Here is a 16,620-nt window from a genome sequence, read left to right as displayed (position 1 = left end):
CACTAACATAGGCCTAATCAGTTCAATAAATATTACCTCTAGTTTCTCTTTTTGTTTTGAATTTTGTGTTTTAAGCAGGTACTTTGTACTTGGTCTCAAAAATCTCATTGCATGACTATGACTACCTAACCTATATAAAGAAAAAATACTTTTCCTACTGTAGTCTGAAACCTTCAGAAATTCTCCCTTCACTTTTGTGGCTGAATTCTCTCAACACTGGGCTTTTTTCTTCAAAAAGGCAGGTCTTGGTTGACAGACCTAATTCCTGTCTTGCTCACATGCGTATTTTCCATTACCTTCAACAATTCTAAGGCAATCTAATCAATAGAAATCAGCCAGATTTTAAAAGGCTATGCTAATTGCTCTAAATCCTTTTATTCACTAAACCTTCCTATATTTCACCCTTCCTTTAAAGAGAATGGTAATTTTTCTTTAGGAATCAATAAACTCTCCCAGAGCCATTGAAGCTTCCAGAAAAGGCTGTCAGGTAAAATTTCTATTTTATCTTAATTTCTTTCCATATTCATTGATCCCACTGGCTCAAAGACACAAAAACAAGACTAGATCTGAAAAAAAAATGAAATACAGCCACCAGAGCACAAAGTAATTAGTTAGCCATCCCTAGTACGAGTGGTTGGCCTGTTTCTGATGCGTAGGAGGCGCTCAGGCATGATTTGTTGATTGATGTTTAAAGGGCAAGGACCTGAGGGGAAATTGGAACATTCCTTATCATTGCATCCTTTCCAACTGTGTGAAATACGTGATTTTCTATAAATCATTCTCAAAATACGTTGTGTCAGTTTCAAGTATCAGAGAAAGGCAATTTGGACCAGTTCTCGGGCAATTTGTGATGAAAATTTGATGACAAAACAGTTCAACAGCAAATAGCATTCACATTTAGTGAGAAGTAGCTATGTGCCAGCCACTTACTAGGTACCAGACATATAAGATTGAGTCCTTGACTTCTAAAAGTTCACAGTGAAGTAGGGGAAATTGTAGTATAAATAATCATCATGAAATGTGCAAGCTTGTAATACAGGTATGTGCAGAGTAGTACAGGGACACGGACACCCAACAGTCGATGGGGATTCAGTAGAGTAGTCAAGAGCAGAGGCTCTGGAGTTAAATGGGGTTTGAATCCTGGATCTGTGATTCACTGGGTGACCAAGTTATTTGCAAGTTATTTGGCCTCTCTGGGTCTCAGTTTTCTCCTCTGTTACAGTGACAATGACAGTACCTATCTTATAGGGTCATTGTGAAGATTAAAGGAGTAACTTAAAACAGTGTCTGGAACATAGCACTCAAGAAATTCACTAGTAATATGATCAGATTATACCTAAAAGGGAGCCTAAAACTTGACCTACAAAAGTAGATTGGAGAACTATAGGCTTCGTGTTATAGGCATGCTTGGAGAATCCCAAGCAATTCTGCGGCTGGAGAACAGATTAACAGAATGAAATGTGAGAATAACACATGCTGGTCTGGACTGTGACGTACGTGAACCTTAGTTCTGCTATTCACTCACTAGCTGAGTGCCTGAGCAAGTCAGTCTGGCAGGAAGAGAGCAGGTGCTCCATGCATGAGAACAAGTATTACTCTAGGTGTGTGGAAGGAAATGGTGTGACGTTGGCACTAAAACTCTGGCTGAATTGAAGTTGTGGAAGGCTTGTATATTACATGTATTACTCAACTATTGCCCCAATGATGCTATGTAACAAATAATCCTCCCCCAATCTTAGTAGCTTTCAACAGCAAGCATTTATTTTCTAACTCACAGGCAGGTCAGCTGAGGTTTGGCTTATTTTGGTTGATTTTTGCTGGGCGTCCACAAGTTCAGCCAGGGTTGGCTCCAGGCTACAGACCAGTTCTGCTCCACATGTCTCACTCTGGAACCTGTAGCCACCTGTACAGAGTATGTATTTCTGGGCATGCGTTCCTCATGACGGTAACCATGAAACCAGAGAGGGGGATTCAACCCATCTAAGCACAGTGGAAGTCTTCTCATGTCATGTCAGCCAAGACTCCATGGACAAATGCAAATCACGTGGGATGGGGAAGTATACTGTGTCCACATTACGTAAAGAATTGCAGTCACGTGGCAAAGGGCATGGATATATAACTCTATTGTGAGGAGAGGGAAGAATTAGGAACAATAATCTGATCTACCTGTTTAGGGGTTTTCATTCATTCTCTAGATTAAAAGATCCATGCATGACATTATATTAAGAAAATGCATGATTAGATCTAAATTTTGGAATGTTCATCCTGGGGACTATGCAGAAGGTGAATGGGGTGGGGAGGAACTTGAGGTGTTTGGACTGGTGCTTCTGATCCATGGGCCAGACAGACATGGTTAGGATATCAGATTTTATGAAGAGGATAAATGCGAAGAAAATTAGTAAGTTAGGATTAGCAAGACCTGGTGACTAACTGGATGTGCCATGAGGGGAGGGGGCAGGGTTGTGAGAGAAAAAAGGTGGAGATGAGTCAGAGGTTCTAGGTTAGACAAGTAGGAGGATGTAATGATATAGGGAGAGTGTCAGAAGAGCATTTTTCTGAGAAAAAGGACACAGGAAGACAGTGAATCTAACTGTGAAAAGTAGGGTGGCTTTGTAACGCATCAGCTTGCCTAGGCTAATCTTCGTTTCCCAGAATTCTTTTTGGTGAATGTGTTTGGTTACAATTGGTCATAGGAGACATTTTGGGTGAGACTCAGAAGGTTGGTGCAGGAACACCAGATGACATTGCAGTTCATGCACATCATCGCTCATCTGTCGGCTCACCTGGTTGGGGTGGGTCAGCAGCTGGGCCGGCAGCTGCTCCACCTGCCACCTTGTCTACCCTCGGATTCTCTGACTGCTGGGCCAGGTGCATGGTTAGCTCCAAGGCAACGGATGCCAGCTTCTCCTGCAGAACACCTACACCGTCCACGTTAAAGGCATAGGCCGTGAGAGACCAACGTGCGTTCCAGTCCTTTCTCATGGATTCCTGTCTGTCCTTGCTCCACCCCCATTTACAGCTATCTTCCCTTCCCACTTGCTCACCCTGCTGACTTTAAGCTACAGAATCCAGTGTGGAGATCGCAGCCTTACAGAAATAATTGACCAACTTCTGCAAGTACAAAAGTTCAAGTCCCTGTAAGAAATCATGTATGTGTGATTTCCTAGCGGTTCTATCTCTGCTAAAACCCTGACTGCTACAGATAGTTTGAGTCTGAGATGCATGTAGTAAATCTGTGTCAAAATAAGAAATATGGTCTATAGTTAAGAAAGAGAGAAGAAATGTAGTCCCTGGGTGGCTCAGTCACTTGGGCGACTGACTCTTGGTTTCCGCTCAGGTCATGATCTCGGGGTCCTGGGACTGAGCCCCACATCGGCCCCACGCTCAACGTGGAATCTGCTTCTCCCTCTCCCTCTGCTCCTCCACCTGCTTATGCACTCTCTTTCTCTCATAAATAAATAAAATCTTTTTTAAAAAAAGAAAGTGAGCAGAAATGTAGATTTGATAGCATTGGCTCTGAAGTGGGAGTTAATGATACAGGAACAGACACAACTCATTAGAGATTTTAGTTTAAAGTAAAAGGAGAGAATACCTGAAGACAACATGATGGAAATTCCAATATTCAAAGATCTGGAAGAGAGAGAAGAATCAGGAAAATGCAAGCAACAATCAAAGGGATAAGGAGGAAATCAGATGCAAGGAGTGCATTGGAGACAGTGCTTCCTCCAAGGCAGGCAGGAAGGAGGGAAGGGTACGGGTGACAGCGTGTGGGAATTACCTGATGGGCATCATCTTCTTAGTACACTAGGAAACCATATCGTTATATCTGTCAGGGCTTTTGTGCTAATCTGCATAAAAGCACTATGCTCACACTTCGCTGTGAGCCCCTGAGACTGCATCCACTCAGAGGAGAGAGCTTTTTCTACAGATGCTCCACAGGCGAGTACTGGTGCTCCAACCCACTAGCTTCAAAGGAAGCTGGAGAGGGGCGCCTGCGTGGCTCAGTCGGTTAAGCAGCTGCCTTCTGCTCACGTCATGATCCCAGAGTCCTGGGATCAAGCCCCGCATCAGGCTCCCTGCTCAGCGGGGAGTCGGCTTCCCCCTCTCCCTCTGTGCTCTCTCTCTCTCAAGAAAATAAAGTCTTCAAAAAAACAAAGGAAACTGAAGAGCATATTTGCCTTATATTCTGGGGAGATGGGAGCGCGGGAAGGGTGTTCTAAAAATTCTGGGAACCTAAGAAAGCAAAACAAATACTCTCTGTGACTACTGAGCTAAAAGGGAAGAAGATTACAAGAGAGCCATAAGTGTCTGAAGTCGCCATTAGGAAGATAAATAGTCATTAAGTAAAATGATTTCTCAGCAATGTGAGGTTCCAAATAAGATCGGAACATAAAAATTTATAATTCATTTGCTCAGTAAATTATTTAGCAAATATTTCTTAAATGCCATGTGCCAGGTACTGCTGTAGCTACTGGGAATGTGGTGGTGAACACAAAAATAATGAAAGTAAGCATTACGGAGAAGATGATAGGATGATGATAAACGTTTGGGGAGGGGAATGCAGCAGGCTGAAGGGACTGATAGGGATGGCAATAAAGGTTGCAAGTTTAGATGGGATTTTAAGGGAATGTTTCTCAAAAGAAGCAACATTTGAATGGAGCCCTGAATGTAGTGAGGGAGAGGGCTGTATAAAGTGTCCCCAGGAAGGTGTTTCCAGCATAGGTAGCAGCAAGTGCAAAGTCCCTGAGGGAGAAATAACCTTGGACTGTGGGAAGAACACCAAAATGGCCAATATGATGGAAGCAGGTGGCGAGGGGAGGGAAGGGGGAAATGGTAGGAGGCAAGGCCATAAGGTGGGTGAGCCTAGATAACATAGGGTCTCGTAAGCCATGGTAAGAAGACTACATTTTATTTTAAGCATGAGGAAGTCTATTAGGGAATGTCAAGCAGGAGAGTGACCTGATTTGATCATGTTGATGGCTGGACAGAGTATAAGCTGTAGGTGGGCGGCACGGAAGCAGACTAGGTCAGAAGGCATTACACTGGTTTAGGTGAGAGATACCGCAGCTGGAAGAGGGTCTGAGCTGCAAGAAGTTGTCGACGAAGGCTGTTACTACGAAATACCATAGGTGGCTGGCTCCAACGATACACATTCATTTCCGGGGGGCCTGGGTGGCTAGGTTGGTTACACGTCCAACTCTTGAATTTCGGCTCAGGTCATGGTCCCAGGATCCTGGGATGGAGCCCCACGTCGGGCTCTGCACTCAGCAAGGAGTCTGCTGGAATTTCTCTCTCTGCCCCTCCCCCATTCATGTGCATGTTCTCTCTCTTTCCAATAAATAAATAAATCTTTAAAAATTTTTTTTAAAAAAGTGAAGCACGCGAGCCAAGGCAGAAAACTGGAAAATGTGTCAAGCAGAATAAAAGCTACAAGAATCCAATGAAGACTGGGTGGTCAGTGAGGATGGGGCATGGAAGGGGCAGATTGAGAAGAGACTGTTGGAAAGGTAAGTGGGGGCGAGGTCATGGAGGACCTGCTGTGTGCTTCCGATTGTATTTTGTTTAAGATTTTATTTTTTTTTAATATTTTTTTATTATGTTAGTCACCATACAGTACATCCCTGGTTTTTGATGTAAAGTTCGATGATTCATTAGTTGCGTATAACACCCAGTGCACCATGCAATGCGTGCCCTCCTTACTACCCATCACCAGCCTATCCCATTCCCCCACCCCCCTCCCCTCTGAAGCCCGCAGTTTGTTTCTCAGAGTCCATAGTCTCTCAGGCTTCATTCCCCCTTCTGATTACCCCCCCTTTCTTTATCCCTTTCTTCTCCTACCGATCTTCCTAGTTCTTATGTTCCATAGATGAGAGAAACCATATGATAATTGTCTTTCTCTGCTTGACTTATTTCACTTAGCATTATCTCCTCCAGTGCCGTCCATGTTGCAGCAAATGTTGAGAAATCGTTCTCTTTGATGGCTGAATAATATTCCATTGTATATATGGACCACAACTTCTTAGTCCAGTCATCTGTTGAAGGGCATCTCAGCTCATTCCACCATTTAGCTATTGTGGAGAGATCTGCTATGAACTTTGGGGTGCATATGGCCCTTCTCTTCACTACATCTGTATCTTTGGGGTAAACACCCAGTAGTGCAATGGCTGGATCATAGGGTAGCTCAATTTTTAACTTTTTAAGGGACCTCCACACTGTTTTCCAGAGTGGCTGTACCAACTTGCATTGCCACCAACAATGTAGAAGGGATCCCCTTTCTCCACATCTTCTCCAACAATTGTTGTTTCTTGCCTTGTCTATTTTTGCCATTCTAACTGGCGTAAGGTGATCTCAGTGTGGTTTTGATTTGAATTTCCCTGATGGCTAATGATTTTGAACATTTTTTTCATGTCTGTTAGCCATTTGTATGTCTTCATTGGAAAAGTGTCTGTTCATATCTTCTGCCCATTTTATGATTTGTTTATTTGTTTCTCGCGTATTGAGTTTGAGAAGTTCTTTGTAGATCTTGGATACCAGTCTTTTATCTGTAGTATCATTTGCACATATATTCTCCCATTCCGTGGGCTGCCTCTTAGTTTTTTTGACTGTTTCCTTGGCTGTGCAGAAGCTTTTTATCTTGACGAAGTCCCACAAGTTCATTTTATCTTTTGTTTCTCTTGCCTTTGGAGATGTGTCATGAAAAAGGTTGCTGTGGCTGATGTCATAGAGGTTGCTGCCTATGTTCTCCTCTAGGATTTTGATGGATTCCTGTCTCACATCAAGGTCTTTCATCCATTTAGAGTTTATCTTTGTGTATGGTGTGAGAGAGTGGTCAAGTTTCATTCTTTTGCATGTAGCTGTCCAATTTTCCCAGCACCATTTATTGAAGAGACTGTCTTTTTCCCACCGGATGTTTTTTCCTGCTTTGTCAAAAATTAGTTGCTCAAAGAGCCAAGGGTCCATTTCTGGATTCTCTCTTCTGTTCCATTGGTCTATGTGTCTGTTTTTGTGCCAGTACCATGCTGCCTTTTATTTTTAAGTCAGCTCTATGCCCAACCTGGGGCTTGAACCTATGGCCCTGAGATCAAGAGTCACACACTCCACTGACTGAGCCAGCCAGGTGCCTCCAGATTGTATTTGAAAACATAATTCCCCCCTCAGTGAATTTTCTTTGCTACTGCCGGGGGCATGAGGGTACCAGCAATTCAGGGCCCCTCGATCCAGGTTTAAGGCAGGAAATTTTCTTTTTTTTTTTTCTTTTTTTTTTTAAGAATTTATTTATTTATTTGACAGAGATAGAGACAGCCAGCAAGAGAGGGAACACAAGCAGGGGGAGTGGGAGAGGAAGAAGCAGGCTCATAGTGGAGGAGCCTGATGTGGGGCTCGATCCCATAACGCCGGGATCACGCCCTGAGCCGAAGGCAGACACCTAACCACTGTGCCACCCAGGCGCCCCAGGGCAGGAAATTTTCTGATCTTCTTGGACGACTTGAGTCTGGGCCGCAAGTTCATGGTAGGTGGCTTACTAGAGTCCCTACCCTTGACAGCCCCTGGACTCTGACTTTTATCTTCCTCTCCCTGAGAATCTGTCAAAGCACAACTCGTTCTCTCAGCTGCCTGGTCAGGATGCTGCTGTCCCCTTCCCGAATTTCCTCCCAGATCAGTCTCTCATTACCATTTCGTTTACCTACTTGGTGTTTTTAAGAAGATTGAAAAATATTTTGTCCAGCCGGATTATTGTTCTGAGTTACTTCATTCTCCTTGCTGGGTGTGGAAGTTCTGCCAAGTAGCTACTTTCAATTTATGATAAAAATTCTGAAGTGGGGGGCGCCTGGGTGGCACAGCGGTTGGGCGTCTGCCTTCAGCTCAGGGCGTGATCCCGGTGTTATGGGATCAAGCCCCACATCAGGCTTCTCTGCTATGAGCCTGCTTCTTCCTCTCCCACTCCCCCTGCTTGTGTTCCCTCTCTCGCTGGCTGTCTCTATCTCTGTTGAATAAATAAATTTAAAAAAAAAATTCTGAAGTGGACGCTCAGCACTGCTGGCAATCTTAATACATTGTGTAGTGAAGTCACTCCCTCGTTTTCTGCGGTAACTGATAGATGCCTTCTTCTTTCTTCTCCAGTGCTCAGCACCCCTTCCTGCCTCCTCACTCTCAGCTGGGGCTCTCGACGCAAATTACACTAACGTATTAGAAGCGAAGGGAATGGCTGCATCTTTCTACCGCTTGTCATCATAACGGCAGCTCTACCCAGGTGTTCCTCATCTACCATGGATGAAGTGTCTCAACTCCTACTGGAGCCCAGTGGTCTACTTATCACTGGATCCCATCCCCTGTGATTTTCTCCTGTCATTTATCCCCTTGTCCTGTAGCACCCCTTTCTCTTTCCCAACCGGATCATCATGAAAATGTATTCATCACATATTTACGATGTTTCATATTAAAAAGCAAAACAAAACAACAGCTTTTTCCTCTTTTAAATTTTTGTTTAAATTCAAGTTAGTTAATGTATAGTGTAGTATTGGTTTCAGGGGTAGAATTTAGTGATTCATCACTTGCATACAACACCCCGTGCTCATCCCAACAAGTTCCCTCCTTAACGCCCATCACCGTTACCCCATCCCCTGCTCACCTCCCTCCAGCAACCCTCGGTTTGTTCTCTATCATAAAGTCTGGTATGGTTTGCATACATCTCTGTTTTTATCTTATTTTATTTTTCCTTCCCTTCCAACAATAGCCTTTTCTTAACCACATACCCCCCCTCGGCTAAGCAAAACTCCCTGAAGGAGCCGTTTCTTACTTGATTCTGTTTTTTTAATCTCCCATTCCCTCGCCAACAGATCCCAGTTATGGTTTCTTCCCCATCCCTCTGCTGAAACCTCTCCTGTCATGCTTGCTTATGACCTCCTTCTTGCTAAATCCAAAGGTCAATTCTCAAGTAACCTTTAACATAGTTGGTCTCTCTCTTGTCTTTCAACTTTTTATCTTTTTTTAAGATTTATTTACTTATTTTAGAGAGAGAGAGTGAGTGGGGGAGAGAGAGAATCTCAAGCAGACTGCCCGCTGAGCACGGACTCCGGCACAGGGCTTGATCCCATGACCATGAGATCATGACCTAAGCCAAAATCAGGGAGTTGGATGCTTCATGGACTGAGCCACCCAGGCACCTCTGTTCTTTTGTCTAGAATTTCTCTCTCCCAATTTTTGTTTAAATTGAGATGTGATTGCCATTTAACATTATGTAAGTTTCTGGTGTATAACATAACGATTTGATATTTGTATATATTGAGAAATGATCACCACAATAAGCCTAGCTAACATCCTTCACCACACACAGAATTTTTTTCTTGTGATGAGAACTTTTAAGAGGTACTCTCTTAGCAACTTCCAAATATGGAGTATTCTTAACTATAGTCGCCATGCTGTACATTACATTCTCGTGCCTTATTTTGTACCCAGAAGTTTGTACTTTTCTGACTAGTTTCACCCACCCCTTTTTTCAAACAGTGTCTTAAACAAGATATAAATTTATGTCTCTCTCATCCAACAGTTCAAAGGTACAAAGGCCAAGGCTTCGAAAAGATATGGCCCCAGCTCTCCCACCTGTCAGGCAGCCATCTTCCCCTCCATCTCTGCCCACGAAAACCAAGTTCTTTTGCAAAGTCCACCTACTCTAGTAAGTAGTCCTGGCCGCCAAGTCAGAATTCATCTGTCCCATCCCTGTTTCTTTATTCGCTGAATCTTTTTTTTTTTTTTTTTTGAAAGATGAAGGTTTCTTCGTGTATTTGACACAAGGATGGGAAAGAAGAGAACTATGAGGTCACAGGCACATCTGCCTGAGGGGGTGCCAGGAGCTGGTATCCACCGGGCCCTTACTCTGCCAGGAGGTCTCTCTGGAAGGGGCAGACAGCTCATAGATGCCCTGGATGCCCTCAGTACCGATCATAGGAAAGTCACGACTGTCCCTTCCTTGCCCACCTACCTGGGCTCCAGGGGGGGGGAAGCGGATACGGTCCTGCCCCTGGGTGAGGATCTGTGAGATCCGGGCGCTGTGGCCGCGCTTCTCCTCGGTGGTGCCCACCCCACGGATGCGGGAGACCTCGGGCAGTTGCGCGCAGGGCTGCGTGGAGCCAGCCGCCCCCAAGGCCGGACGTGGTCGCACGACAGGTTCCCGAGGTGCTCAGGTTTGCCCGGGGAGGCTGCGGGGCCTGCGCAGGGCCGCTTCTCCGGTCCCGCGAGCGCCGGCCAGCGCGCAGGCGCACGTCCCGCCCCACGACACGCACGGCTGGCGGGCGGGAACTGGAGCGGCCGCAGCAGCCCAGAAAAAAGCCATGCGTTTGTTCTTGGATTCTAACATCTTCTGTCGCATATTAGAGTTGTGTGCTGCTCACTCCCTGCTATTTCGTGAGTCTGGAGAGGGCAGATCTCGTGTCTTGTCCATCTCTGTGTCATCTGCATCATCGGCCTGGCTCCCTGCACAGAGTAGGTGCCCACAAACGTCTGCCGCCTTGAACTGTGACAGCTGGAAATGTCAAAGCTGCGGTTAAAAGCTATGGATTCTCTCTTCCGGTCTCCAGTTCTAATCAGATCATGTTCCCTGGTTTCACCCAACTTTGAAAAAGTAACTTTCAAGGTCAGGAATGAGGGAATATTCTGCCCATTTTCTTTTATGAGAAGACACAAAGATTAGGTTTGCTTTTTTCTTTTTAGTTCTCCTAACATCGAGCTGATTGATGGAAGGTAGAGAAAAGTAATAAACCTTTATTCACAGAACTACAAAACCCTCTCCGGCTGCCACCTCCTTCCCTCTCTGGAGATAGATGGGGCCACTGGTATGATGAAATATACAGCAGAGGGGTAGTTTTCCAGGAATCCCTCTGCTACTCATCTACATCTTGACTACTTCTTCATAAAGATATCACCTTCTAGACAGAAGCTCTCATCAAGACAAGCAGGCCACATAAACATTTAACTGTTTGGTTTCTTAAAGACAATAGCAGCTTCACCATGAAAAACGGCTCCTTTTTCCAGCATTAGAGAGGAAGCATACTGGGTCACCAGGAGAAATTTCAGAAATCAGTTAGTCATAATGTCCCACGCCACGGCTCTCTCCCGTTCTTTCTTTCGGGGAGTGACAAGTGGCCAGGGCCTAGCTGGCCGAGAAGGTAAAGCCAGTGGGGATGACGTGGCCCCGCATGGGTGTTTCGTCATCCCGCAGGTTAGTTCAGTCTCCTTCACATGGTGGTCTCAGGGCTCGGCGTGCAGCCACATGGTGAGTCCCAGCACGCGGGCTTCCCAGCCTCTGCTTGGGTCAGGGCCCTGGGACACAAGGCCAGCCCAGCTGGAGCAGATGGAAAAATAAAGGGCACCTGTGAATGGGAGGACCGACGAGGCCACGTTGAACAGGGGCATGCGCACACAGATGTGAAGGCTCTGTGACTGTTCTTGGGATATACCGCAGGCCCAAACCTCCACGACACTCGCCGGCCTGAATTCTCTCTCCTTTGTCGCTCTCCCAGAAGGGAACGGCAGAAGAGCCTGTGACTGAAAAAAGGAGGTGGTACCAACTGCCCTTCCTGGAGCCCTTTCCCCTTGGCTCATTCTGGGTTTGCTGCGTGCCACCTTGCAAGGCAGTCAAAGCAAACACCTGGAAAGAAGAGAGAAAGAACATGCTGGGAGGACAAAGCCTCCATCCAGGTCTACTTGTCTGGAGGTGGAATGGGGGAGGGCGGGCGGCCCGCTTCCTGAGGAGTGAACTGCTGGGTGGGTGAGAAAGGAGACAGGGCGGGTGGAGGCGGGAGGGGGCGGAGCTAGGAGAGGGTCCCGCGGCGCTTCTACTCCCTCCTCCCTCCTTCCATCAGCTCAATGGGGTCACAGTCACTCCGAGGCCACGCTTCCTGGAAAAGTGGGCTGCGTGGTTTAAAAACTAGATGATTACACACAAAAACTTCATTTAGAAAGAAGAGTTTTAAAATTTTACATTTAACCTTTTCCTTCGAGGTAGTTTAATAGTAGAATTGCAAGAATCTGAATCATACAGAGAATAGGTGACCCTTTATCCAGAGTCACTTACTGTTAACATCTTGCCTCGTTTGCTTTATCACTTGTGCTCTCATTTTCTCTCTGCCTCTCTCTGTCTGTGTCTCTTTCTCCATTACTCTGAAATAATTTAATATATATGTGTATATAGAGATCTTCCTTGACTTACAATGGGCTTACGTCTCGATAAATGTGTTGTAAGCTTAGAATATCATAAGTCAAGGGGCGCCTGGGTGGCTCAGTCGGTTAAGCGTCTGCCTTCAGCTGACGTCATAATCCCGGAATCCAGGGATCAAGTCCCACATCGGGCTCCCTGCTCATCGGAGAGCCTGTTTCTTCCTCTGTCCTTCACCCCCACTCATGCTCTCTTTCCCTCGCTCTCTCTCAAATAATTTTTTAAAAAATATCATAAGTCAAAACTGCATTTACCACACCTAACCTATCGAACATCACAGCTCAGGCTAGCCCACCTTAAACCTGCTCAGAACACTCACATCAGTCCACGGTTGGGCAAAATCATCTCACGCACAGCTATTTCATAATAAAATGTTGAATACACCATGTAGTATATTCAGTTCTGAGCTGAAAGTAAAAAACAGAATGGTGGTAGGTGTACCGGTCATGGATCCTTGTGATTGTGTGGCTGTTGCTGCCCAGCTCCATGAGGAAGTATCATCCTGCATGTTGCCAGCCTGGGTAAAGATCCAAATTCAAAATTCAAACTAAAGTTTCTGCTGAATGTGTATTGCTTTTTCACCATCTTAAAGTCGAAAAACTCTAGTGGAACCGTCATGATTTGGGAGCAAACTATATATAGATATATATATAGATATATATAGTTTGTGTGTGTGTATACAAATATATACATATTTGAAACCATTCAAGAATAAATTACATACATTGTGGCTCTATATCTGAAATACTTCAGTATATATTTTCTAAGTATATATTCTCAAAGAGACTATCCTTTAATATCCCGAGAACAAACATTGAAGAGGGGTCCCTGCATCTAGCAGGTTGGCGTGCAGCACCGTGTTTGGCTGGGAAAAGCCCTCTCCCATGTGCTCTCCTCCCCTCCAGCCATAGCAGCCCTCCTCTCTGCCCCTCTGTAAGTACAACATGGCAGGAAGAGAGGAGCAAGCCACAGAAAGAGACAGGGAGGGCCAGGGCATCTAGCCTCAGGAGAAGTGAAGAAAGAGCAAGACATTCATGATTGCTTCTGGGAAATCAAACAACTGGAGCCGAGGAGGAAGGAAGAACACTTAAAGTTGTTTTTTTATTTCAAGCAGGCATGGGGAGGAAGGAAAGCGCTACGTTGAAAAGGGACACACGGGCTTTTAGAAGACATGGACAGACATCCCAAAGAACACGTTCTCTCCTTTTTTAATTTGCTCAGGACTGCCTTTCAGGGAAGTCTTGGGAGGCCTTCCACACCACAGGCACCTCACTGGTACCCATTGAAATGATATGTCTTTTCTCCTAAAAACATTCTAGCATCATTTTCCTCATTTGGAATGATCGCTTCCTCATCATTCTCCCAGCGCGAGGAGCCACAGGCTCCAGCTCGGGGGTTGTTGACTGCGGCTTGCTGGCCTCTAGTGGCCGGGAAGGAACCTCCCAGCTCCGGGTTCTGCCTGGCGCCATCGTGAGGAGAGGGGCGCCTGGAGGCAGTGATTGACGCTGTCTTCGTTACTCACCATGGGAAAGGCTTCTTGGGAAAACTGGACAATCTGCTTCTTTACCCAAACCACCATTTATCTGGATAAGAAACTTCCATTGGACCAGAACAAATCATTCATGGGGACATTCAGGCCCCAACTCAAGTCCCTTGTTTCTGGGATGTGGGTAATGTTCTATGGATAAGGCTTTCCAGTTACTCTGATGAAAAACAGGTGTAAAAACAGGTGGCAGGTAAGACATGTTTGGGGCAGACTCTCACCAGCCTGAGAGGGGGAAGATCAAGTGGAAATAACATTTGTGTAAACTCTAAAGAAGTATGTACACGGGGCGCCTGGGTGGCTCAGTCAGTTAAACATCTGCCTTCAGCTCTGGTCATGACCCCAGGATCCTGGGATTGAGTCCCACGTCCGACTCTCTGCTCAGCAGGAAGCCTGCTTCTCCCTCTGTCTGCCACTCCCCCTGCTTGTGCTCTCTCTCTGTGTCAAATAAATAAATAAAATCCACATACATATATATATATATATATAAAGAAGTACATATATATATAAAGAAGTATAAAGAAGTACTATATATATATATATATATATATATATATATATATACATATCCAACATTATTTTTTGAAAAAAATCAGTAATCATGTGGCCTCCATGATAGTCTCTGGGACATTTGCAACTTCTCCAAGCTCCAGTTTGCTCCTCTGGGAGTAACAGCACATCCCGGAGACATATATCACCGAAATTACATGAGTCAATAGGTAAAGGGCTCACTTGACCTTTTACTGTGCAGAACTGACACTAGAGGTGTAATAAATTTAGCTATTATTATTATTTTATTGTATTATTATTATTATTATCATCTAGGAGATATAGTCCCCTCTTCAGTTTTATGACAGACCAGGAGAATCTTTCCCTAAACTGAAATTCTACTTCACAGTTGATAAAGGTCTTTCAAGTACGTGTAGATTCCATTTAAGTAAGGCAGTGGTGAAAATTCCTCATAGAGTTCTCCTCATATAGATGGAACCATAGCTCTTCCAAGGGGATAGATATATTTGAATGGCCCCTTGATACGAAAATACCATAGAACGGATCTAAGTGGACTTTGGGGAATCGACAGGATGGGCTTTAAAGTCCTCTCAGGCCTACAATTCCACCTCACATGACCCTATGACCTCCATTATTGCCTGCAACTGTATGAGCGCAGGAAAACAGCAGAACAGACAGAGACACGTCACAGCCCAGGCCCTGCGTCTGCCCTGTGCCACACTCTGGAGGGGAGCTCCATCCTTTCGTCCTCAGAGACAGGCACTCTGCTCCCTCCCAGCCACACAGGGATGCCCCTGGAATGGCCCAGAGGCTACCAGTGACGGCAATCTCCCTCCTAGTTCCATGTGCCAAGAATCCTTTCCAAGTGGACAAAAGATTGGCATCAAGCTGAAGCAAATCAAGATAGTAAGACTTTGCAGGATGACTGGAAAAACAAAACAGACCTAAGTAAATAATTGATCGTAAACACTGGCAAGGATGATTTAGATGTCAGTCTGATTTCTGCATGTTATAAATAATATCAATTCTTAGGATTTTGGCAGAAAATAATGCAAATAATATCACATAATCTGTCAGTTCTATCTGACACAGGAGAGTTAGTAGAACTCTGTGATTAGTGTGCCCAGGAAGAAAGCATATAGGTTTGTATTGGGACATAGAGCCTACATATACTCAGTTCTTCAATATGGAAGGGCAAAATAACAAGTTGGTGAATTAACTGTAGTAAATAATAATAATGAGCCAGAAACTGTTAAAAAAATTCACCATTCTAAATCAGCCATAACTTGACATGTAAGATATTTATAGTTTGGAATTACATAGCAAAAATATAATAATATCAAAACAGCTCATGTTTGCTGAGCATTTATTGAACATCAGATGCTATGCAAAGTGATTTTCATGCATTATCTCATTTAATTCTTGAGACAGATAATGTATTATCCCATTTTACAGATGATACGACAGTTCTTGTAGAATTTTTTTCTTCTCTTTCATATAATTTGCCTCAGTTTATAATTACACATTTGTTTCATTGGGTATTTGAGTCAAACATGCAATTACAATATATGCATCTTGAGTACAGCAACTGTCATTGTTTTGCTAAGCTTTCCTTAGCAAAGTGCTCAGCACATAGCAATAAATATCTGTTAGCTAAAGGAATGAATCTCAGAGAGTTAAGAAACTTGCCTGTGGTCACTCAGCTTTGGGAAACGCTGCTTTAGGAACTGTTAACTTTTGGATATACTGCATATAATATATTGGTTATGAATATATGAAAATATGGAGCTAAGACATCCGTCTTATAACTTTAAAAAGTCAAAAGTGATATCAGCAACATGGCTGAATAAAAGGTCCCTCATTCTTATCCCCATTTTAACAATAATTTGGAATCGATCCATGGGCAAAAGCGCCCTTGTGGGAGCTGTGTGATTGAGCACTGTAAGCCAAGGGACTTGGGAAAAGTATCACCACCCATCCATGCATCAGGTAATGAGTAGACAGATCTTGGTCTCAGCGGTGGACCCTGCAGTGGCCCATGAACGGGTTCTAGCCCCTCTCGGCCATGGTCCAGAAGCCCTTGGAGAACACAGTCTTAGATAATCACCCATGGACAAGAGAGCCTTCGTGCAAGTCCAGGTTTCCAGCAGACAAATTACAGCACACCGCTGGACAAAAAATATATATATGTTTGGATACATTGGAGAGGGTAAGAGGAATAGTTGGACTTCGCTCGCGTCATCCCTTTCCCAGGTGGCACAGCTCAGTGCCAAGGAGACCTTCCCGGTCCATGATTCCTCCCATGGGGAGTGTGTGAATGAGTACCCATCTTCCCCAACTCTGCAGGATACTGCCA

The sequence above is a fragment of the Ursus arctos genome, chromosome X (genome assembly GCF_023065955.2).
Source record: "Ursus arctos isolate Adak ecotype North America chromosome X, UrsArc2.0, whole genome shotgun sequence".
Taxonomy (NCBI): domain Eukaryota; kingdom Metazoa; phylum Chordata; class Mammalia; order Carnivora; family Ursidae; genus Ursus; species Ursus arctos.
This window is presented reverse-complemented; position numbering follows the sequence as displayed.